The sequence below is a fragment of the Lathyrus oleraceus genome, chromosome 1 (genome assembly GCF_024323335.1).
Source record: "Lathyrus oleraceus cultivar Zhongwan6 chromosome 1, CAAS_Psat_ZW6_1.0, whole genome shotgun sequence".
In the NCBI taxonomy this organism is placed as follows: domain Eukaryota; kingdom Viridiplantae; phylum Streptophyta; class Magnoliopsida; order Fabales; family Fabaceae; genus Lathyrus; species Lathyrus oleraceus.
This window is the reverse complement of record NC_066579.1, coordinates 386,317,263-386,341,543: the sequence shown is the minus strand read 5'-3', so window position 1 is coordinate 386,341,543 and position 24,281 is coordinate 386,317,263. Positions and strand designations below refer to the sequence as shown.

The following is a 24,281-nucleotide window of genomic DNA, read 5'->3' as shown; positions in this document are numbered from 1 at the left end:
ATCTTCTATTTTTTAGTGATAGACAAAAATTGTAGATATAGATAATATTTGTCTACAGTAGTTAACAAATTTCGTTGATATATATAAGTTTAGGAGATGTTAATATATATTTTAAAAATAGAGAGAGCCTCGATGCCATTGTAATAAATTTCAAGGAAGTTGAATGTAAATTTTTTTGATGGACTATTATATAGTAAATATGTTTATAGACAATATGTTATTAAAATACAGTCAAGGGCCAAGATAATATTTTATTTCTATTTTAAGTTTGGGTATTAGTGAACTTGAAAGATTAAATAGGACATTGAAATTATAATAACATTTATTAAGACACGGTTTTGACATTAGTAATTTATTTATATTATCTATTTAGAATATACTTGTAGTATATGCTGTAATTTTTATTTAATTAATCTTTAGTTAAAGATAGAAGAACTACCGGCACAATCAAAATCCTAATTAACCTAGAAATCGTTTTCATACGAAAGTAAAAGGACTAGTAGTTGAGTGCCTTGTCTTTTTATGTTGAAATTAACTACACTCTCCGATTATTAATATAAATAAATTTGTTTTTTTTATATATTTAACTATTAATATATTCAATTTATATATAAACTTGACGATCAAATATACTTAAATTTTTTTTTACTTATAATAATAACTAGAGGATATAATCTTTATGAAAATACAAGAGTTGCAGTTTGTTGGAGAATATACGTACATTATTAATGTTTTTTTAAATATATTAACTCCAACGTTTTGATAGTACAGAAAGCCATAAGTAACCATGGAATTTAATTTATCTTTTTGAAATTTGTGGGGTTGAAATCAGTGTGACTTTTTTTGGTGTAATGGAATATTCTCTAATATACTCTATCTATTTTCATATTTTAAAAAATTATTTATCCTAAAATGTTTGTTAATTTAGTTTATTAATATAATTTTAACTTTTATCTTTTAATTATATTTAAGGATGTATATGAATCGCTTTTGATTGAGTTTTGCCAAAATCAAAATCCAAACCATATGAAATATACCGGTTTGGATGAAATAAAATAATTATCTACAATATTATTTGGTTGATTTTGATAAAACAGTAAATTTGTGGGTTAGATTGAGTTGGATAGTAGATTATTCAATTTTTTTTCTTTTTTTATTGTATAATTATAAATAATATATCATTCTTTTTTCAAAAAGTGTCCAAATTTTTTTTAACCCTATTATCGTTATTCTTTTAATATCAAATATTTAAATATTCTATAAAATTTATAATAAAAATATTTATAAAAATCAAATTTGTATTAAGGTAGTACCTAGAATTAGAATTACATAAATTACCAAAAACTTACGAGTATTAAAATAATCAAAATGTAATATCCTAAATAATTCAAATTCATGACTTATAAAATAAAAATTTAAAATTGAAGCAGGTATGAATATATCAAAGTTACCGTTTATCAAAAATACAAAAAAGAGTAAAGAATAATGTTCAAATATACTTCACAATTCAAAAGAAGTATTCACTTCAACACTAATATCTTCAACAAAATTTCAATGATAAAAGTATAAATACTAGTTCATATATCAATTTATTAAGAGACACTAAAAAAATATAGCATTTAATGGTAAACTTTATGGATTGAGTGAGTTGAATGAGTTTTATAGGTTGGATATGGATTTATCTGAAATCCAATTATTTTGAATTTTATTTTTCAAAATCATATTGACTCACTTACGCGTTTAAATCCATTTTTTTATCGGTTTGAATGGGTTTATCCAACCCATGTATACCCCTAAATGTATCCTCTAATTAATATTCTTAATTTACTATTTTCTCACTTTACATTAATGTTAATTCCATACACAAATAGTTAATAAGGATAATCTCTTTTATTTATTATATTTTCTTAATCCATATAGAAGTGTCAAATATAACACTTATTTGTTTTTTTAAAAGTAATAATTGAGATTAATTTTTCAACTCATAATTTTAAATTACTGTCTATTGTTGATGCGGTCTAAGAAAGGACATTGAGACATAATTATATTGTGAACTAAAATTGCATTTGCGATCGAATCAAAAAATACATTAGACAATTTATTTTATGTTTCTTCCCTCCTTCTCACCAAAAATAAAAATTTTAGAACCACATATTTCAATCTTTATAGTAAAAAGTCATAACATTAGAAATTTTAGAACCATATATGAGACTACAATCACAATTTAAAAATTTGACTGACCATTAAAAAATCCCATTAAACTAAAGACTTTTTTTAAAAAATGTTTTAGTGATGATGCATGTTCAAGTTCATATTTGTACAATCCAAACTCTTAATTAAAGCATTTCTTAGTTCCATGTCTTATACTTGAGGACTGTGTTCAATTAGGTCTTTTTTTTTTTTTTAAAGAAATCCACCCTTACTAACCTCATATTTGAGAGATTGTGTACAATATGATCTCTCTTTTGGATTGGGCCAGTGAAGTACATGTTGTAGCCTGATCCAAATCTTAACTAGCTCAACATAGGGAACCAAATGTGGGCATGTTAATAGGCCAGGCTTATCTTTCCGACCAAAGATAACAAGGCGGGAATAACTAAATCAAAGGGCCCGAGTTATGGTTGATTGGAAACATTATAGTCAATGATCTCTTATTGAAGTTTGATTTCAATTATTGCAGTGTTATATTTGTAAAGGACTTAATTAGGGCGATCATATATTGTGCTTGAGGCGGCGATCATATATCTCCCCCAAGAAGGTAGGTCATCGCTCATTCATGGAAAATATGAGATAAGACGTTTCAAGGGGCAGAGAGAAGTAAGGGTTAATTATTAACCCACATCCTCCTTGAAAATAGGGATTCAACGATCCATCATTGACTAGGTAGGTAGATGACCTTTCCCAAGGAAATCATAGGCCCAAAGCCTCTATAAATACCATTCTTCCAATGGGAGACAAAACATATCCTAATTGAGACGCATATTACCCAAAGCCCAATGCTTTACACCTACCCACCGCATAAGGATTCTCGCTGCCGTGGGCAAGCCCTGACCTCCATAAAATGTAATATACCTACTAAGGCCTCTGAGCATCTCTGATCTTCACAGGGGTGAGACACACATCTGTATTTTTTATCAATACAATGGTACTCACCATAGGACTCCGGTAAAAATAACTTGGGCCACACTTCTTTCACTTTAACTCATTCCATCTTCCCTCTAAAGATGGTCAGTAAAACTCTACATTTTGAAACAAACACCGTACGTTAAAGTTTCGCTGGTATATGTAACTCATAGCCCTAATGAATAGCCCTTAAGATGTGGCCTATAACTTAATAGGAAAGATGGCTAAGAATCACCACTCATGGGGGAAAGTGTAAAAAGTCATCATTGAATCTACCCCTAAGACCGAAGGTCTTTAGGAAGTTAGTGCATTTGACCATATGAATGCAAAGGTGGATGCTCTTTACCAAAAAATTTATAGTTTGAGCATCACACCTCTTGCGCCTGTTACACCTACCCATGTTGCTTATATTTCCTCTGTCACTCTCTACTGTGAGATACATGGAATTAATGAGCATACTGATAAAGATTGTCAAATGATCCTCGTTGAAGGATCCATCCAAGAAAATTCCAATTTTGTGAATAATAATCAACAAAATAATTTGTATTCTAAAACCTATAACGCAAGGTGGCGAGACCACCAAAATTTCTCTTACAGGAACAACCACCCATACAAAGCTATGGGACCACCGGGTTAACTAAAAGCTATGGAAACTGACCCTAATAAATGCAACATAGAACTTTTGATGGAGAACTTTATGATGACGCAAACTCGTCAAAACAATGAATTTAAAAATCAAAACATCCTTACTAATGAGGCGCTTAGGCAGTTGACCAGCAAGATTAACAATGTTGCCATCCATAACTCAAATCTCCCAAGTGTGTGTGTGTATGTGTGTGCATGATTGATTTAGTATCTTGGGAGTTACTCTTATACCTTTGCTATACACTAATGACTCAGGCACGAGATCAAACGAGTTTTCACACTTCCTCTCTTTACAACCATGAAGCTTCAAGTTCTGTTGTTTGATTCATCATTGGTTTGGAACTTCATTTGAAACTTGACTCTTCTACTAGTGAGGCTTGATATAAATTCTTTAATAGAAACCATAATTATAGGTTGTTGGACTAGATATCATTAGGAGTTCCACCAAACGTTATTTGACATTAGATGTTGTATCATCAAAACTATCATGAACATATGCAGATAGATGTACCTACATGCACATAGATACAGATTCTCACCATTTTTTTATGATGATAATACATATCTTAGGGAGGTGGAAGAAAAAAAAATATGGGTAAAATATTGGAGTGGTTAAACTCCCCCTCACATATTTAGAGAGTCTACTCTACTCCCCCTATGATTATATTTATCCCCCTAGGATTTATCAAAAAAGAGAGAAGTAAAAATAGATAAGTAGAACAAACACATATATCACATTTAAAAGGAATGTGTTACCTGATAATGAGGTGAAAAAAATATATATATATATATATATAGAGAGAGAGAGAGAGAGAGAGAGAGAGAGAGAGAGAGAGAGAAAATTAAGCTAAGACATAAGATCATACTTCTCTCCTTAATGGGCTTGTTTAGTGAGAAGCTTGTTATACTAGAGCTTGGTAGGTATGCTCAGCATGGGCTCTTTTCTCTATGACCTAATTTATCTTGGAGATTCTAATTCCTCAAACCCATAACCTTCTAATGGCATGTGACTGTTGAAAACAGTCGCAACTTTTGAAGTTGGGATGATGAGAACTTTTGACTAGTCTTCTTTATATACTTCCCTTTTAAATTTGTTACCCTTTTTCTTTTGGGAACACACTTAAACACACAATTAGTATAAAAATAATCATAATGAAAATGCAATAATTTATCACTTGTTAGAAGAATAATCAGAGTTTTTCGAGTTCCTTTTGCACCAAATAACTTAAGTCTTGCCAAATAATAGGTAAGCTTTAAAGGACTTCTTTCGCTTGATTATTTCTTGAATCAAACTTAATTTTCTTTGAATCTCTCTAACTTGAGATACAATTCTGAAATCTATTTCTTTCTTATTGAGATACTTTCTTCAGGCATGAAACAATTTCTCCATAAGAAATATTTGGACAACTTTTTATTTTATTTTACAATTTATCTTTGATGCTCCAAATAATAACTTCTTCATAATTTTTGTTGTAAAACTTCATATTTTTTATTAAGGAAGCCTTACTCTAATTGAGAAATTTGTAATCCATGAAGTATTGTAGCTCTCCCATCCTACACATTTTGGATTATATCAAAAAACTCCTTTCACAAGGACTTATTAGTAGCAATGAAGATGATATCATCGACAAATATTTTCACATGTAAAATGTCATGCTCGGTTTTCTTAAAGAGATGCATCAAACTTCCCTCTTTGAAAATTATTTTTCATAACAAATTTGCTCAAATGTTCCTACCAAGCCTCAAGGCTTGCTTTAAACTGTAGAGAGTCTTTTTTAGCTTGAAGGCATGATTAGAAAAAAATAGTTTATAAAATCGGGAGGTTGATCAACATGCACTTCCTCTTGGATGTTATTTTTAGTGAACACACTATTTACATTCAATTGGAAGATGTTTGAAATTCAAAGTGCATGAGAAATCTAAAATCTTCTTCATGGCCTCTAATCTAGCTATAGTGGCATAAGTATCATCAAAATCTATGCCTTTGTTAATTATACCCTTTTGCAATGTGTCTTGCTTTATTTCTGAACATTTTAGTGAAACTTGTTACGAAATTCCCATTTGGTTCCAATCACTACATTAGATGAAGGTTTGAGAACATTTTCCCAAACATTCTTTCTCTCAAATTAATTTAATTTATCTTGTCAGATTGGATTGCAAGATACCAATTTTCGACAATGAGAGCTTCATCTACTTTATTTTGCTCAATTTGGGAAACAAAAATCCATCAGGTTACATACCTTTCATAAGGAGTGTCGAGTTGTGACTCCCATAGAATTATCATTATAACATCCTATATAGGATGATATTTAGTAGTAAAGATCCTAATGATCTACGTTTGATTCCTTATTGTTATTACATTTTGATTGGCTTATTTTTATAGGAAAAAATGGAAATAAAGATGTCACAAAAGTTGTGGAGCACATATTGACTCATTTGATTATGTGCTTGGTTCTAGAGATGATTACAATATTTGGTTCAGGTTTGTTTAGTCTAAGGTTATCCTGAAGTTGAACTGAAAGAAAGATTTGACTAGCTAATGTTTTTTTACAACATGTTGAGCAAGATGCCCTGAACATATTATGTGACTTCTAGGCGCACCTGTTGCTCAGATTGGTTTATGATTCTCTTCATATTTTATCCAAGATTCTTTCAAGATTAATTCTTTCAGAAGTATGTTTTATGTGAGTTATTTTAATCCAAATCAGTTTGAAAATGATTTGATTAAATCATATATTTATTTGGAGAAGATCTAAACTGAAATGGTTTAAACAAAAGATTTAGATTTTCATTTATTAAAAGATTTGGAGCTGATTTACTTTAAGGAGACTTGTTTTCCTTTTTATATCCAATCAAAGATTTGATTGAGTTTGTGTTTTTGGTTTAAAGGAAGATTTGATCGAGTTCAACAAAATTGAATTAGGGGATTTTATTTCTGAATCCTTTACTTGGAAAGTTGGAATTATTATCAAATAAAGATTTGATTTGATTTGTTTAAGATTCATAATTTTGTGACGTGGACAAATGTCTAGCAATCATAGAGTAGCGAGACTCCATACCGATCCTGCTACACTACATGTGGATATTGAGCCAATACCTATGTCTAGGATTAGTACTCAATAGGTGATTATTTAGGATCTAGTAATGAAAAACAAATTTCGATATCAGGTCATACCATGAAAACATGTTTTAGGTTGCAAAGCTAAAACAAACATTAAGATTAAAGAGTCATCAGTATTACAACATGACATAGAACATAATGACATATTTAGTACATGTTTAGCATAACAACTAGTATTTCTAGAGACGTCAATTTCAGAAATTTTACCTACGCTTACTCATGTTTAGCATAACATCTAGTCTTTTTAAAGACGTCAATTTCAGAAACAGGATTTGCCCTATCATCTGAGCAGCGATTTCGCCTTTAGACTTTCTTTCTTATCCTTCTACAGTAGACCAGGGTGAACTTACTTCATTTATGTACTTCTCTGACCTACCAAAGATCCCTTTGTATTGAACTAAAAACATTTATTTAAAGGATAATTTATGAGCCTCGCATTGGGCACACTTATTTCTTGGCCAACGCGCCTACATTTCTCTAACACCCTAACCAACTAACTTTTCTTCTTCACCAAGCAATTCTTCCATGTCTTACACGTGTCCTTCGTCGCCTTTGCTCACCCAACACATCACCCCTTCGACTAGCGTGTTATCCCGTAATGCACCATGAAGTACTTACACCAGATGTTTCCACTTATCCCTACATTACGCCCAACGCGCCTATAAATGCGGCTTAGTGTCATACCCCAAAATTTGCCCTCCCCTTTCACTTTTCATCTAACTTTTTGTCTTTGATTCATCTGCATCCTCCTAGGCATCTAAGTCATTCTTTCATTTTACAAATATCATTGATTCAAAGGTTTTGATGACACAAATATTGGATTTATGATAATTGGCTTAGCAAGTCTCATGGCCTATGTGTAGCGGTAAATTCATGACCATTAAGCTATGGATAAATTTAATGTCAATAAAATCAGAGTCGCCACCGCGCTTTTATTGTTTCCAAAGGAAAAGGGAAAAGTACGAACAAAACTCAAAGATAAGAAGTTTTCAAATCAAAACTAATAAAATGGCAGAGATTACAGGTAAGGGGGTTGGTTACACAGAGGGAAGGTGTTAGCACCCAAAGTGTCCTAGGTACTCCTATGGAGCCCTTTTTTATGTGTGTATGTGTTTTGGTATAAAATGATGTTTGAGAAAAAATAGTGTGTGGGGATGAGAAAAGAATTCATTAATTATATTTTTGTGTTTGACAAGATCTCAAACTTGTGCCTACGTACCAACACAAAAATAAGGGATCAAAACCTCGTAGTTCGTGGTATAAATTTCAAAATGAGTGGATTATTTTTAATCAAAATTTAAGTTTAAAAGAGGCACAAAGGCCCAAAAGAGTTTGAATGAGTGTTAGTTCTTTTTTTCTTTTTTAAATTTTAAAGTCAATATGGTTAAGTTCATTTACAAGTTTGATTTAAGAAAAGAGTTTAAAAAGGCAATGGCATAAGGCCAAAGTTTCTATTTTTGCAATAAAGTCTAAGTTTAGAAATCACAAGCAAAGAAGATTTTTAAAAAGGGGGGAGAGATTTGAAATTTCAGAAGTGGGAGAAGATGAAGAGACTAATCCTAAGCATAAAATTAAAAGTTAAAAGTTGAAAATATCTGACCAATATGATACAATCCAACAGACAAGAGTGTCATATAGAAAACTCATTTTCCCTTTGGACTTTAAATCAAGCAAAATCAACAAGCAAATAGCAATATGAAGAGCAAGGCATCAAATAAAGATAGCCACATCCAAGCAAGCAACTTCACAACTGACAATCTTCTTTGCATCAGATGACATACTCCTTGATTGGCTCAGAACAAGGCATTAGACACAGGTTCAAAGTAACAGTTATATCAAGACCATGAAACAGATGAATTCATGTAGATCCCTATATTTGCCTCAGATGAAAGCTCAAATCACAATAACTTGGTCTCAGAAATGTTGGCATTGGCCAAGTCCTTTTGCATATGGAAGGTTGCCTAATTCTAAGTCCAAAAGCTCAGATCAAATCCAACAGTCCACACAAACATTTTTTTAGGGTTTTTGTTATTTATTAAGTATTTTAAGGTCCTAGGACCACAAACACAAACAAAATACACAAACATATATACAATCACAATATATGGCTCAAATGAGCAAAGTAAAAATGACATAAACATAAACAAGTTAAATGATATATAAATGACAAATGAAATGGTTACTTGAATTTTAAATCGCATAAAGTAAACGACTTGAAAATAAAAGCATGATTAATAAAGGTTAGTCAAATGTTAGTTGATTAGATGTTAGTGATGTTTTGCCTTTCAATTGATTAAGTCATTCTTTGGAGAACACTCAACCCTCTATTCACAAGCATGGATCCTTGAACCAATACATCTTCCAAAGGAATGAAAAAAGGCCAAGTTTCCATACAATACCATGAAAGGGGAGAGATTTACAATCTCACTTACTAGAATGATATACCTTTGGGGTCAAAATTTAGCTCTATGTTAAGCAATTGTAATTGGACTTATGTAGAAGTCATAACTATCTGAGGCCGGGCAATAGAAATTTTGGTGTTAATGCATGTTAGAGATATGGTATAATGAACCATACTCCTAAAACATACCACACACACAAAAGAAAAGGTCAAAGGATGAACCTATCTCATCCATACTTGTATTGGTTCATCTAACACAAGGTTATTGATGAACAAATTAGCCTTAGGATATTGAGATTTCATTGGTCAATGAAAGAGATGGGAAAGAATAGGATTGAAGATGAAGAGGGAGGGGAGATGAGAGAAACACAAATTGGTCATGGGAGGAATTTTATCAAATTAAAATCATTCATTCATTTTGGGAGATGAAATGTACATTCCATCAATCCCCTAAATCCAATGATTTTAACTCAACAAAAGTCAAATCAACCTTGACCAAGGCCCAAACACAAGTCAAACTCCACAAGTCAATAAAAATGGCTCAACATAATTTCTACACAATTAATCAATTAAAAATGCATTTAAATTAAATTTTGTTTGGTCAAAACCTAAAACCTCTTCAAAACACCAAATAAATGGCCAAGAGATTTATCCTAGGTCAAACAAGGTTAAAGGACCTTAGACAAAAAAAAATCATAATTTTTGAAAAGTCAGAAGTATTTTTAAACAATTAAAATATGCACAAAAAATAATTAATTCATGAAAAATGTCAAAATTAATCCAAAAAATAATTTTAATTCAGAAAATTAAAGAGGAAAATATTTAAAGATTTTTGGTGAAAGTTCCATATTTTTTGGATTAAAAATGAAATTAATATAAATTAATCAAAATAAATGGATTAAATGAAAAATCAGAAAATAAAAAGAAATTCAAAAGTCAGCGCATGTGTACATGTGGTAATAAGATTGGATGAATGAGATTAAAACGTGGGACTCAGATCAAATGGTTCAGGTCAAGCCAACACACCACCAGAGCCCTAGCTCCTGTCATCTTCTCCGGTGAGGGTCATCAGACTGGTCCAACCAAAAGTTCATGAAAAATGAAAAGTGAATACACTAACTTGAAGGAAAAATGCTCAGGAGCACGAATCTGACCTCAATTTTCTCCAATTCCAAGTATATAAAAAGATATAGGAATTTGAAATTTGAGGATCATGAACTGAGTTGCTTCGATTTGACCTCAAAGCAACTCAATCTTCTTGCCTACATTGATAGGACTTCAGACAACCAAAAATCATAGAGAATGGTGAAGAATTGAGGGAGAATCGAAGAGAAGAAAATTCTAAAAAGTTCACCTTCAATGGAGCTTCAGATTGGCACGATCTTGATTTCAATTGTGCTTGGCCTTGCTTCAGATGCTTGTTGGAAGTGATTAAGATCAAGAAAAGTTCTGGACTCTCGGAGTTTCAATCTCAAAACAGATGGAGATTTGAAACTCGACTTTCAAAGAAAACCTTCAAGATTATCCTTCAATGGTGAGGGTTTGGCATTGTAGGTTCAAAGCTTGAGCATGCGGTCCTTAATTCTGAGCAATGAAGGTCTTATTTATATGCCATGAGATTCATTTTCACACACTTCCAAATTTGGCAACTTTTGAGTAATTCCCTTACATGCTTGCATGGGCGTGTGTTAGGCCTATCAAGTGATGTAATCTGATCCAAAAATGAGTGAGAGTCATGCTGAATTCATGTTGGTAATCCATGTAATCGTGTATGAAAAATGGAAGTGGAAATCATCCAAATGGTTTTTCATGTTGCACCCATGCGCAAGTCCTTCATATTTTGGCCAAATGAGATGATCTTGGACTTCTTGGAAAGGTGGGATTAAGGGGAATAACTTTCATGTTAAACACTTTTTCATTTTAAGCTTGGATCATGATGAATTTTGAGGTGGAAGTTTGGAAAATCAAACATATTTGCAAATTTTCTAAGTCCCAAGTCAAATGTTCACTTCTTCCACCTTGAATAACTTTTCCTATGGACTTCAAATGAGAATAGTTTCTTCATCAAAGTTGTATCTATTTCAAACCTATTCAATTTGGTCATAAATTTGACCTCATTTGGATTTGGCATCAAGGAGTTATGCATTTTAGGAGTTGAGGAAAATCACTTGTTCAATGGTATTGGGCCAAAATGACCTATAATGTTTCCTCTAGGCACATGCATTTTCAAGTTGAATTTTAACTTCCTCCAAACATCAAAGTTGAAGTAGACATCTTGAATTTGATCATGGAATTTTAATGGCTTTCATATCATAAAAAATGAGCAAGTTATGGTCTTGGTAAGTTGACCTCCAAACTAGGGTTTAGACAAAATGACCTATAATCTTTCACCATAAAAAATGACTTTACAAGCAAAACTAGCTCTTGACTTCAACATGAAAGTTGTTTGGGTGTAAGTTGGAGTAACGTTTCTTTTGGAATCATTTTCATATGACAAAAATTGTAGGATATAGGGTCTAGGGAACCCCAGTTTTGACAAGTTGACTTTCTTTGGTCAACCACCATGAACCATCTTGGAGGATAATATATGCATAATATGATGTAATGTGAATTATACCTTGAAATATTTGATCAATTATTGAAGAAACATGTTGATGAAGTCATACAAGATACCCAGATGAATTAGGGTTTCCAAGGCAAACAAACTCCAAAATCTTGATGATTTTTTTATCAAAATAACATGTGAATATCATGGAGATCCATATATGATGCTTAAAACCAATGTAAATCAATTATTGATTGAATTCCTTGCATTGAGGGTCTTAAACCCTGGATATGAGCTTGATAGAGCATATGTGAGTATACACACTACCTACAAAAGCAACAAACTATACATTGAAATATTTTTGGTATTTTGGTTAGTAAATAATGAAAAATAAAGTATGATACAATCAAATGTGCTTGGTGATCTCTCCCAATGCAAACCCAATGAATGGAGGGGTAAGGAGAAGGTCAAGGTGTGATCCCAATGCTAATGCATATGATGAGATAACATGAGGGATCTTAGGGTCAAAATTGGGGTCTTACACTATGGTTTCATGGTACTATTGCAAATCAAGTTTATTGGTTCACCGTGCTACATCTTGTTCATTTGGGCACCACAAGCTTTGGGTTCACCTGGGAGAAACCCTAGTTTTAGTCTTATCTAATTTTGGGATAACATGAAACACTTGGTCTTGAAAGTCACTCTTTAGGTTTGATTTTTTGTGATCATGTTCATATGAATTCATGCTTAGAAGTTACCATAGACTTCTATTGGATTCATGACATGGCATGTTTGGTCAAGCGTACTTCAAATACAAAGTAGGATCCAGATTCATGCAAGACAAGATCAATTTCAAATTTATGTTTTGGAGGGAGACCACTTTCTTGAAACACATGTCATTGTTCAATCCATTCAAAAATCCATTTTCATTTCCAAATATCCAATTACATTACATCACACAAAATCCAAGACTTTACACAAAATAATACACTTTCGACCTACAGTTGACTTTGGTCAATTATTGATTTTTTGGTCAGCCAGTTGACCAAGGTCAACCACTAAACCCCAAGAAAACTCTAATCTTATTTCCTTCATTCAATTGCAAGGCATTCCTCCTTTGTGCATCAAAGTCTTTAAAGTTATTCACTAAGATTCGATTTGTTCCATGCTAGCCATGATGCCATCCCAAACTAGGGTGAACTTATTGAATATTGCTTCCTGAATCATGGCAGCCTGCAATCCATCAAAAGCATTCATATCAATACAAATAGATTCGGACTCACCAAGCATCAACTAATCATTAACATGCATATATAAACCATGGCAGCCACACATAGAGAAACCCAACATATCCAAAAGCTGCTAGCAATGATAAAACTTTATTTCACATGGACAAATTAAGATCATAGCCTGCATAATTGCTTAGCTAACATCTTCATTCTTAGCATTCTAACCACTAAATGCAGCAAAATTCAATTCAATATAATTAACCAACATAGTCTCTAACAGTTCTATTACTAGGCTTTACTTAAACTGCATGAGTTGCCTTATGACAATTTTGGCCAAGCCGAGCAGGGTAGCTATCAATCAAGGTATTGCAAAGGTTGAGTTTTCAAGAGGCCCTTACCACATACAAGTCTTCTAGATTTCCCACATCAAGTTTGGAATCTCAACTAGATCCAACATCCCCTGAGAGTTACAGATTACATAGGGATCAAACAATATCAAAAAGCTCTTCTATAACACCAACAACCACAATTTCATTAAACAAACTACTAGCAGTCATCTAATTTCCTATAGAATTGGACCATTTCTAACATGTTTAGCCAAATTAAATTTTCTTAACAATTTATAACCAAAGGCCAAGCAATGCAATAACTTCAGTTCAAATCCATTCATTCATTCAAGTTCAGTTAGTAAGACAAATGGAACCAATTCACACAGAAGTTCATACTATCCTAACTTGGTGATCCAATTCCAAACAATCAATAATTGAAACCACTAACAAGCAATACGATACAACAAAGTTCAGCATGCTAAGTCCCTTTTAATAACTAATTTCTTAACAGTTTAATACTAATTTCAAATTCAACTAACAAATCCAAGCTAACACACTAACCTTTCAATATAATTGAACTAATAACTAACTCTAAAGTCACTCTAACATTCTAACTAAGTTTCTAACACTTAATCACTTCATAGCTAACTATTAACATGTCAATTTCAGTTAATTTTCATCACGGTTTCTCTGCACCAAATCAAACAAGTCAATTCTGGAAAACACAATTCATTAACAATTAGTTCAATCCAATAATTAGAACTAACCCAACAATAGATTCAATGAGTATCTAACAGTCACATTTTAGCACTCAAATGCAATCTAATAACCATTGCTAGTCACTAACTCAATAACACTTTCAAACTATTCTCTAACTCCATTCATTGAACTAACAAACTAACTACAACGGTTATTCACAAACAGAACTTAATAGAAACTAACAGATTTTAAAGTCCCTAACTGTTTAGTTAACTAAAATTAACTGATTCTTAACAGAGGCTAACAGAGTCAATAACTTCTAACACTTTTACTCATGAGGATTAACAGAGTTACCTTGCCCAAACGGTTTCCATGACTGCTCGAAGTAGTTACACTCTCCCCCCTCTCTAAATCAACCCCTCTCACCAATCATTGTAAAAAAAGAAGAAAAACATCATTTTCCACAATCACTACTCTCTCACTCTCGTTTAGTTTCTGAGATTTCTCTCTCCATATTCACCTTCCACACCCTTACAATTGCTCCTTCGAAATACCACATCATCATCTTCAATCTCTGAGAATTTGCATCACTCTATGGTTTTGATTTTTCTCTGAACCTCTCACTCTCCATCACTTACTACACATATTCAACAATATACAAAGCATCAATCACGCAACAATCTTCTAATTCGAACCTACATACTATAACATATTGGAAGAAGAAGAAGAAGAGGATCGTGCCACAATTGAGAAGTGGAAGCTCGGTGAATTACCTATTGTGCCTCTGGTATTTTCTTGATCCATTTGCATCGACCTTGAGATTCAACGAGTGATCCTCTTCGTAGGTCAGTTGCTCTTGAATCCATCATTTTCGTTCGCATTTTTGTTGACACGATGTAGCTTGAGCTCTAGGGAGCCAAACTCTTAAGGTTTGGTTTCCAATTTCTTCATACTCGTCATTTAATTTTGATTTTCAGTTCTAGGGTTCTTCCTTCTTTGACTTTGATTCGGATCATGGAGGAGGATGTGATGAAAATAGTTGAGATTGTGAGAGAAGAGATTACGCTGAGCATTTTGACATAAGTTTTTGTAGGTTTGGACCTCCGCCGCCGCCTGAGGCAATTTCCGGCGCGACGGAGTTTGTTGGCTCAGGCAAGACTCATGGATGTGGTTTGAGTGAAAACTGAAATGAGATTCATCCTGAACCTCTTCCTTTCCCTTGTATTTTCATCTTGGACTCAAAGCCATTCTTGGCCCATCGAGATTACTAGCTACACCCTTGAACATTCACATAACAATGAAATTGGGTCTTTTCCAGGCCCAATGCCCTCTCCCTCTCTTGGCTTCAGTTGTGGGCTTGAGGCCCTGGTCCAAGCAAAAACTGTTGATGCGCACCCCTGCCAGTAATCACACACTGCCTCCCTTATTTTTCTTTTTCCTTATTATTTCATTTTATTATACTTGTTTTTAATTGTTTTTTAGTTAATCTTTTTAATACAATTTAAGTTGTTTTTTTAACATGAAAAAATATCTTGGGAAAAATAATTTAAAAAGTATGCACATTAACTTAGTAAATAATCTTAAGTTTTTAGTATTAATTCTCATTTAGAATTTTTAGAAAATGACAAACATGTCTTTCTCATATTAGTTTTAATTTTAGATTAATTTTTAGAAGTAACATATGAACACCTTTAATTTTCTTAGGGTTTTTAGACTTAATAGAAATCCTTGTGCTTGATTCACACTATGGTAATCTCCCTAATTGACTGATTGATCGAATTTTCCTTTGATTAAATAGTCCATTCACTTGTCTGTCTCCCCTGTCTAGTCAAGGGATCAAAGTCTCTTGATAACTTGATAGGATTGATCCTTTATAATAGCAATGCATCGAACAACTAAAGACTTCACATTCAAGTCAATACAAGTCAAGACATTATACAAGGCCAAAGACTAAATCACTACATCAAGCACAATAAAAAGAATCTTCTTCAACACTTGATAGTTATGATAAGGATTCTACGCCACGAGCCTTAACCAAAAGAGAAGGATGAGATAGATTTTTCCTATCCTTATTCTGAGTACCTCTACATACGGGGCGTAGTCCCCAATTATTCAGAGTATTTGCCTCTATTCATAGACTTTAGTGTAATTCGAATAAAATAATTGTCAAGTCTTATTCCCCACAGACAATCACATCAACACTTCAACATCTCAACACTGCAACAATCTTCATCAACTATACTCTTCTCTTTGGATCAAACACTTCATTCTTTGGCATTCATACCTTCTTAGGGTTAATCACCTCATGTTTAAAAATCCATCTTTGAACCATAATCTTTTTGCCACACCATTTATTGGTTACCGCCACGCTCTTTTCTTCTTTGTCCATACCGTTTATTGGTTACCCCCATTTTTTTTCTATTGGCCACACCATTTGTTGTTTACCGCTATAATCTTTTTTTCTGTTGGTTATCGCCACTTCTTTTCTCTAAGGCCATACCACTTATTGGTTACTACCACTTCTTTTCTCTAGGGACACACCACTTATTGGTTACCGCCACTTCTTTTCTCTAGGGTCACACCACTTATTAGTTACTGCTATTCTTTTCCCAATCTCTAAGGTCACACCACTTATTGGTTACTACCATTCTTTTTCTTAATCTCTAGGGACACACCACTTATTGGTTATTGTCGTACTATTTTCTTCAGCTGGCCACACCAATCATTGGTTATCTCCATAAACGTTTTGGTTCAGACACATCTACCTTATGGATCTAATAGCACAATCTTTGGTGTAAACTATACTTTCATCACACCTTGACAATACTTTTCACTTCACAACTCTTTGCAATGCAAGCTCTTTTATATGTTATTTCAATTCAATCAATTCTTTTCTTTTATCACTTAAACCTTTTGCAAAACAACTCTCTTGTCTATTTCAATAAAATATTTTATCTGTAAATATGATAAATAATCAATAATTAGTCGATAATCAAGCAAACATTTGTAAGCCCACACTAACCCTAGATTTAGAGGAGGATCCCATTGAGTACAATAGAGGTGAGGGGTGCCTAGTACCTTCCCCTTACTTAACTGACTCCTGAACCTAGCATTTCACCCTTAGTTTATAGGTTTTATCATTATTTTCCTAATCCTTATGAATGAATAAAGGATGGTAGCGACTCTATTATTTTTCCAACCGCGACAGCTGGTGACTCTGCTAGAGAATTCTTATACTTTCCCGAAAGAGAGTTCATCATATCCCTTAGTTTTAGGTTTTTTTGTGATTTTCCTTGTTTATTTGTTTCAATTTTGTTTTCTTTGTTATTATTTATTTATCTATTTTTATTATTCATTTATTGTATTTTTGTTTCATTATTATTATTTATATATCATTATTGGTTGGGACAGTTGTTATGTGTAAAGCCAAAACCTAGGCTTGAGGAAAAAGTAATAAGTTTAAGTAAGGGATCGTCCTGTCTTGGCCACTGGGGTTCTCATCCTGTGGGTATTTAATGACGATTCTGCCTAGAGTAGATCAATTCAAAGGGTGTGTCATAAGAAGGCTGACACTTCTTCATAATGAAACTTTGAATTTGGTATATGACTCTAGAGACCTCTTCTAGAACACCTTCAAATTAGGGTGACCTTATGTTATCAGCCTGCAAGGCTTGTTACTAAGGTCCCACCTAGATGAGACTTATCACGAAGGATTACCATATGAAGGCTTTCTCCTTCTCATGGTAAAATAAGGGTATAGTCCATGGCTCTAGGGCTATCATCTTACCAAAAGCTTTACATCATACAAGTAAGGGGATTGAGTAGTCTAATCTTATATTCGGCCTAATCATAAGAAGCCTATCCAATATAAGGCATACTTGCATGTTACCCCAACCCTAAAGACTTTAAAATCAAAAGACATCCATGTCATCATACCATTTGCATTAAAATAGGCCTTTTTACATATATTTACCATTTCTTGGGGGATTTCAAAATTTGTTGTAGGTGCTCTGTGAGAATGAACTCAAATAAAAGGACAACTCTTCGTATTAAGGCACTGATGTCAGATCTGCAAAACCTAAAGGTTTTTCAAGGCCTGATGCCTAACTCTATTAAGAGGAATTTCAAACTTAAGTATGGGAGGATTCTTGATCTCTTGAGAGTCCATGTGAAAGTAGGGGATGTTACTACTTTGGCTCAGTTTTATGATCCACCCCTGCGATGTTTCTTATTTCAAGATTTTCTGCTAGCCCCCACGCTAGAAGAATTTGGGTTATACTTGGACCTTCCTAAGGACATAAAGGGACCATATGGGTATGGGACAAAAGGTAAAACCTAAGGAATTTGTTATGACTTTGGGGATATCTACCGAAGATATGTTGCCACAATATAAGGAAGACAAAGACATCCAAGGTCTCAAAAGAAGTCACTTAGAGGGAGTAACCCGAAGAATGGTTGAGGCAGAAAGATGGGGATCATATGCCGATGGCTTGTCTTTGTTAACATTTGGGATAGTCCTTTTCCCAAATGAGTTTTACTTTGTTGCATTCCACTATTATACCAATGGTTTGCCTCACACCTTTACAATGATATCTATATGGTAGAGACCAAGGGAAATCATGCATGGGCTCAAAAGCTTAGGTCCCTCAATGAGAAATCAATCCTTTGGTACCGTAAGAAGATTGATGTTAAGGATATAATTGTAAATTGCGGATTTTTTCCTAATGTACCACTTATTGGTTCCAATGGGTGTATTAATTATAACCCCATACCGGCTATGTGGCAATTAGGCCACCCTGTGTGGGAAAAACCTGAGGAGATGACTTAGAAGGCTTCATCTTGCATAACGATAATACCCTGCCCTATAATCTGTTTGGAAAAGTCACACGTGCATGGGAAAAGGTGTCATTAAGAGAAAATAAGTTGAAAAGGAGGGACCCTTCATTCAAGGAACCCTACACCCAATAGGTCAAAGAAAGAGTACAGTTGATTAAGCTACCCTTTGAGATTGATCCAACCTACCTTTCAGAGGAACCTGGTCTCAGTCCAATATCCATTGAAGAGGTCGACCGCCTTAAAACGGTCATTACCAAATTTGAGCAAGACAAAGAAAACTTGGATTACAGTCTTTATGACATGACTTATGAAAAGAATTTGGTGATCCATGACCTTGAACAGAAGGACAAACAACTTATTCAAAGCCAAAAAGAGATCAAAACCGAAATAAGTAAAAGACAGAAAACATTGCGAGGATTATTAGGTGTTGGGTTTAACCTTGAAACTCTTAACAAAAAGTTAAAGGAAGCTCAAGAAGAAGGTCAAAGGTGGAAAAGATCATGGGAGTTGGCTATGTGGGAACAACAAGAAAGGGAGAGTGCTTTAGCAACTCAAATTCGTGGACTCGAAAGGTCACTTGCGGAATCTCAGGCCGTTATTACTAGATAACAACAACTTAGGATGGACGCCGAGAAAATATTGCCAAATAATTGGAGAAGGACCTATGAAGAGCTCCTAAATCTTAGAGAATGAGTGCACTTCCAACATCAAGACCATGAAGCCTTAAGAGCCCAAGTTATGCAATTGGAAGGAGAAGTCCATTACTTGAGGGATCTTGCCGATGTTGCTCAAGTTATAGTTTAATAGCAATGTGATAAGGCTAAAGCATGGAGGATGGAGCATTCCAACTTGGCAGCATTCGCCAACAACATGGTCTGAGACATTCCAAGGATGTTCAGAAGAGTTGACAGTATGACCAACTTCCACAATACTCCTCAAGAAGTCCTTGAGTTTGTTAGGTTGTGTGATGTTCTGTTACAGGAGTTTAAGGCCCGCCTGAAAGTAGCTATCGAGGCACCACTTTAGTTCATGTTTTATTCTAAATTTTTGTTTATTTTAGTACTCTACTATTACGAATTCGTTCCTGCGTGAACCTTTTTATCTTGAATTAATAAAAGTTGTCTTTGCTTTTGTTATATCGATTGTATGGTTTTTATTTCGTTCATATTATAATCCTGCAACAACAAATTTTGAAATTTCCCCCCAAGGAAGTTAAAAACAAAATATCTTTACATGCATCCTCATACATTCATACATACTTCATTTTCATACATTAAAAAGGAAAACAAAATCATGTTTTCTCCCATATTTTCTCAGTATCGTCGAACGTGAAAACCTGACTCTCCAAACTCGAGCTCAATGCAAGAAGGCCATAGAGAAATTTGAACAAAATCAGGTTACACTTAGGGAGGATATGGACTCTATCAAAGGAAATATGGAGGAAATGAAAGACAAGATTGATCAACTCACGAGAGCCATTACCAACATGATGGTTAGAGAGGTTGAGGCTGATAGAAGAAAGGTTGCTTCCGCATCTACCCCTCCACCCATGGATGGTAACCCTCTGCAAGGATTCATCTCTAACATCCAAGGGGGGGAAGCTAAGAATAGAACCCTTCATCCTAAAGGGTCTATCCTAACCATTGTTCATAGTGGCGTATCTCCTCCCATACAAATACCAGCTTCGTAAGACAACTATATGGATATAAGTCAACAATACGAGGATGATGATCATAGGGTTATATACCATGAAAGTAAACTAGCTACCTACCCTATTGTCACTATTGGGGAAACAAAAACTGAAAACAAATATAAAATCTTGGAGAAAAGGTTGAGGGTTGTTTAAGGCTTCAATATCTTTGGAGTCGATACTGTAGGAATGTGCTTGGTACCCAGCATGGTTATACCACCCAAATTTAAAACACTAGAGTTTGAAAAATACAAGGGTCGTATCTGCCCTAGGAGTCATATACGAATGTTTGTTAGGAAAATGGTTGCCTACGCAGATGATGGGGAATTAATGATGCATAGTTTCCAAGACAGTTTAAGTGGGGCATCCTTAGATTGGTATATGTAATTGGAGAGAATCCATATTAATACCTGGGAGGACCTAGCCAATGCCTTCCTAAAGTAATATAAGTATAACTTGGATATGGATCCTAACCGCATGCAGCTCCATAATCTATCTCAAAAAGGCAATGAATCCTTCAAGGAGTATGCTCAAAGATAGAGGGAACTACCTTCTCGCGTGCAACCTCCACTTTTTGAAAATGAGTTAGTTTACATGTTTATGGGTACCCTGTAAGACCCTTACTATAAAAAGATGATCGGTTCAGTGTCTACCGGATTTGCTGACCTGGTAATAATCGGGGAAAGGATTGAGAATGGCTTAAAGAGTGGTAAGATTGGAAAATCATCCTCGAATAAAAATAATAACAAGAGGTACTCCAATAACAGTAATCCAAAGAAGGGAGAAACTAATGCGGTTAAAATCGAGGGGCATCCTCAAGTACCATACAATCCTTACATAGTTGCAGTAGTTCCTAATCAATATCCACAACAGGCATACTCTGGGCCTCTAGCACAATAGGCTAGAGCATCGCCTTAGCAAAATCAGGAAAAGGGGTATCCCTGGAGGGATCACCAAAAACCATGGAAGAACTTTGACCCCATACCTATAACATATACTCAGGTCCTAGTCTACTTGATCCAGAAGGGATTGGTAGAGATTAAACCTTTAGCACCTCCACCAAATCCTCCTCCTCGTTGTTACGATGCAAAATCTAGGTGGGATCTCAATGATGGATCACCCGGGCATACCACTAAGAAATGCTTGGATCTCAAATTCAAAGTACAAGATTTTTTGGATCGTAAGATCATTTCTTTCGCTTCGGAAGGCCCAAATGTGAAGGTAAATCCAATGCCAGGACATGGTTCCAACCATCAATGCAATAGAGGGACTATAGGAAAATGTTGTATTCTAGGTAGTAGATCAAATAAGGACTTCTATGTCAAGGGTATGTGAGAAATCAATTGGTTACAAGGCATTCGAAGAGTTACATAGTGATTGTAAAGTCTGCCTGATAAACCCAGACACATGTGGGAAGATAAAGGAGTGCCTTCAACACATGATGAATGAGGGTATGATCTAAATTGGATACACGAGGAAGTTAGAATATGTCTTAGCTATAGAATCTCATTGGAATACACCTTTTGAGATCCCTTACCAGTGAATGGGAGTTCCAACACCATTTCAAATATCGGTTCCAATGTCTTCTCAGAAGCCAGTACAAATACCAGCTCCAGTGTTGTTTTAAATTCCATTTCAAATAACTCCACAACATATGTGGGAGACAACATATGTGGGAGACAAACCTATAGTGCTAGAGCCAAGTCTATACCATGGGATTATAACCCTATTGTCTTTCATTTTCCTGCATCATTCCTGTTTGAAAGCACCAAGTCTATACCATAGGATTATAACTCCACAACATATGTGGGAGACAAACCTATAGTGCTAGAGCCAAAAGTCACTAGTATTTCTAGAATCAGGGGCATGACCCAAAGCAGGAGAGTGTTCGCTCCTAAAAAACAATAAAAGGGAAAGACGTCTGAAGTTTTGAAAGGAAAAGAGGATGTAAGTTCATATGAGGGGCCTTCCAAAAATATTGTACCTCAAGGAGAAGTCAAGGAATTCTTAAGGTTGATCAAAAAGAGTGACTACAAGGTGGTAGGCCAATTAAGCCAAACGCCCTCCAAAATCTCTATACTATCTTTGTTGCTAAGTTCTGAGGCCCATAGAGAAGCCTTGTTGAAAACATTAAACGAAGCCCATATCACTCATGACAAAACAATAAATCAATTTGATGGCGTGGTGGCTAATATCACCACTAGCAGCTATTCGGGATTTAGTAATGATGAATTACCGCCAGAGGGACACCCTCATAACAAAGCCTTACATATATAAGTCAAATGCCAAGATAGTCTCCTATCAAGGGTATTAATGGACACAAGCTCATCTCTAAATGTCATGCCTAAGAATACTCTGGGAAAGCTGAATAACGTAAGAACTTCCATAAAGGCTAGTACTTTGGTGGTCAATGAAGGAGAATAGAGATCCAAAACGCAGCGGATTTAAATTTTTTTCTCCTATAGTGATCCTTACAAATGGGCATGATCAGTGATAGAATCGTTACCTCTTGTGGCGATTGAAACCTTTGATGCAGATCTAAGGAGTGATCACAAACGTTGAATGGTGACAACGCCTCTACTCAGTCCACACGAATGAATTCCTTCAGTCTCAGTGCTAGCTGCTACGAATGAAGGCTTTGAGTGAGTGAGTGAGAGAGAGAGAAACAAAATTTTCATCTAGTCCAATGCTTCTGCACAAGGGTTCTATTTATAGAACCACTTGTGTGGGCTGCAAGCTAAAAGGCCCACTTAAGTGTATGTGGCCCATATCTTATGATATACCAAAATCACTTAAGCGTGTGGTACCTTACCATATTTAGTATTCTACTTAAGTGCATCGTACCTTACGATGTTCTACAATTCACTTAAGTGCATCGTACCTTATGGTGTTACTTATTTACTCTATCTCTCATCAATTCGTCCTTTTGTGTGTGACCCTGTAGGTTCTTGCGACATTGGTAATTATATTAAATCACGTATTTAACATAATAAACAGTGAGCGGTATCTAGCAACATATCACTACTACCTGAGACACAGAAATCTCATATGATCTGACGAATCCTTTTGTGATAATACTTATGTCTACAATTACCCTTTGCCCTTATGCTTATATTGAACACAAGGCATAGGTTGTGTCATCCTTGTCTAGTTCAATATTGGTCCCTTAGATATTTATCCTATTACGCAGGATGGGCAAATTCCATCTAGGTCACTCATGTCCCTCAGGATGCTTCGTGGAGTACCCATCAACTATCTTTATGGTCATCTAGTTACGGACAATGTTTGATCAATAATAAGGCACTCGACTCTACATCTAGGATCCATAGTGGTTTCAGGTCGAAGGGTGGTATACACCACTATCACCATGAGAATAACTTGTGACACTTTGCATAATATTCTATATAGTATTCTCATAGCGGGTCAATCCAGTATAAATATTACTCTTAATATTCATACATATGTTTAAGACTTGATAACTCCTTATCCATGATCCATGAGATGTGATCATCAGTTTATATACATAATAGTCTTAATGCTTTAATGTTATCCCACTTCACAACAAAGCTCTACTACGGATACTTTAAGAATAGTGTCCTTATGTTCAATGAGATCTCATGATTAAGTCACACTTGATACATTAAACAAACTAGCTATTCTAGG

The 24,281-nt window shown here is 34.5% G+C and overlaps 1 long non-coding RNA gene across 2 annotated transcripts; it reads right to left on the bottom strand.

Moving 5' to 3' along the window:
- Positions 1-12,734: 12,734 nt before the first annotated feature.
- On the bottom strand, positions 12,735-15,315 carry LOC127073192 (uncharacterized). 2 transcript variants are annotated; one of them, XR_007785683.1, is made up of 4 exons: positions 14,866-15,315; positions 14,447-14,729; positions 13,463-13,524; positions 12,735-13,068 (listed from the first exon to the last, which is right to left on the bottom strand). It is a non-coding gene; the product is annotated as an uncharacterized LOC127073192 (long non-coding RNA). The 2 variants fall into 2 exon arrangements; XR_007785684.1 differs by lacking the exon at positions 14,447-14,729 and having other exon boundaries at positions 14,866-15,310.
- Between the last annotated feature and the right edge of the window lie 8,966 nt (positions 15,316-24,281).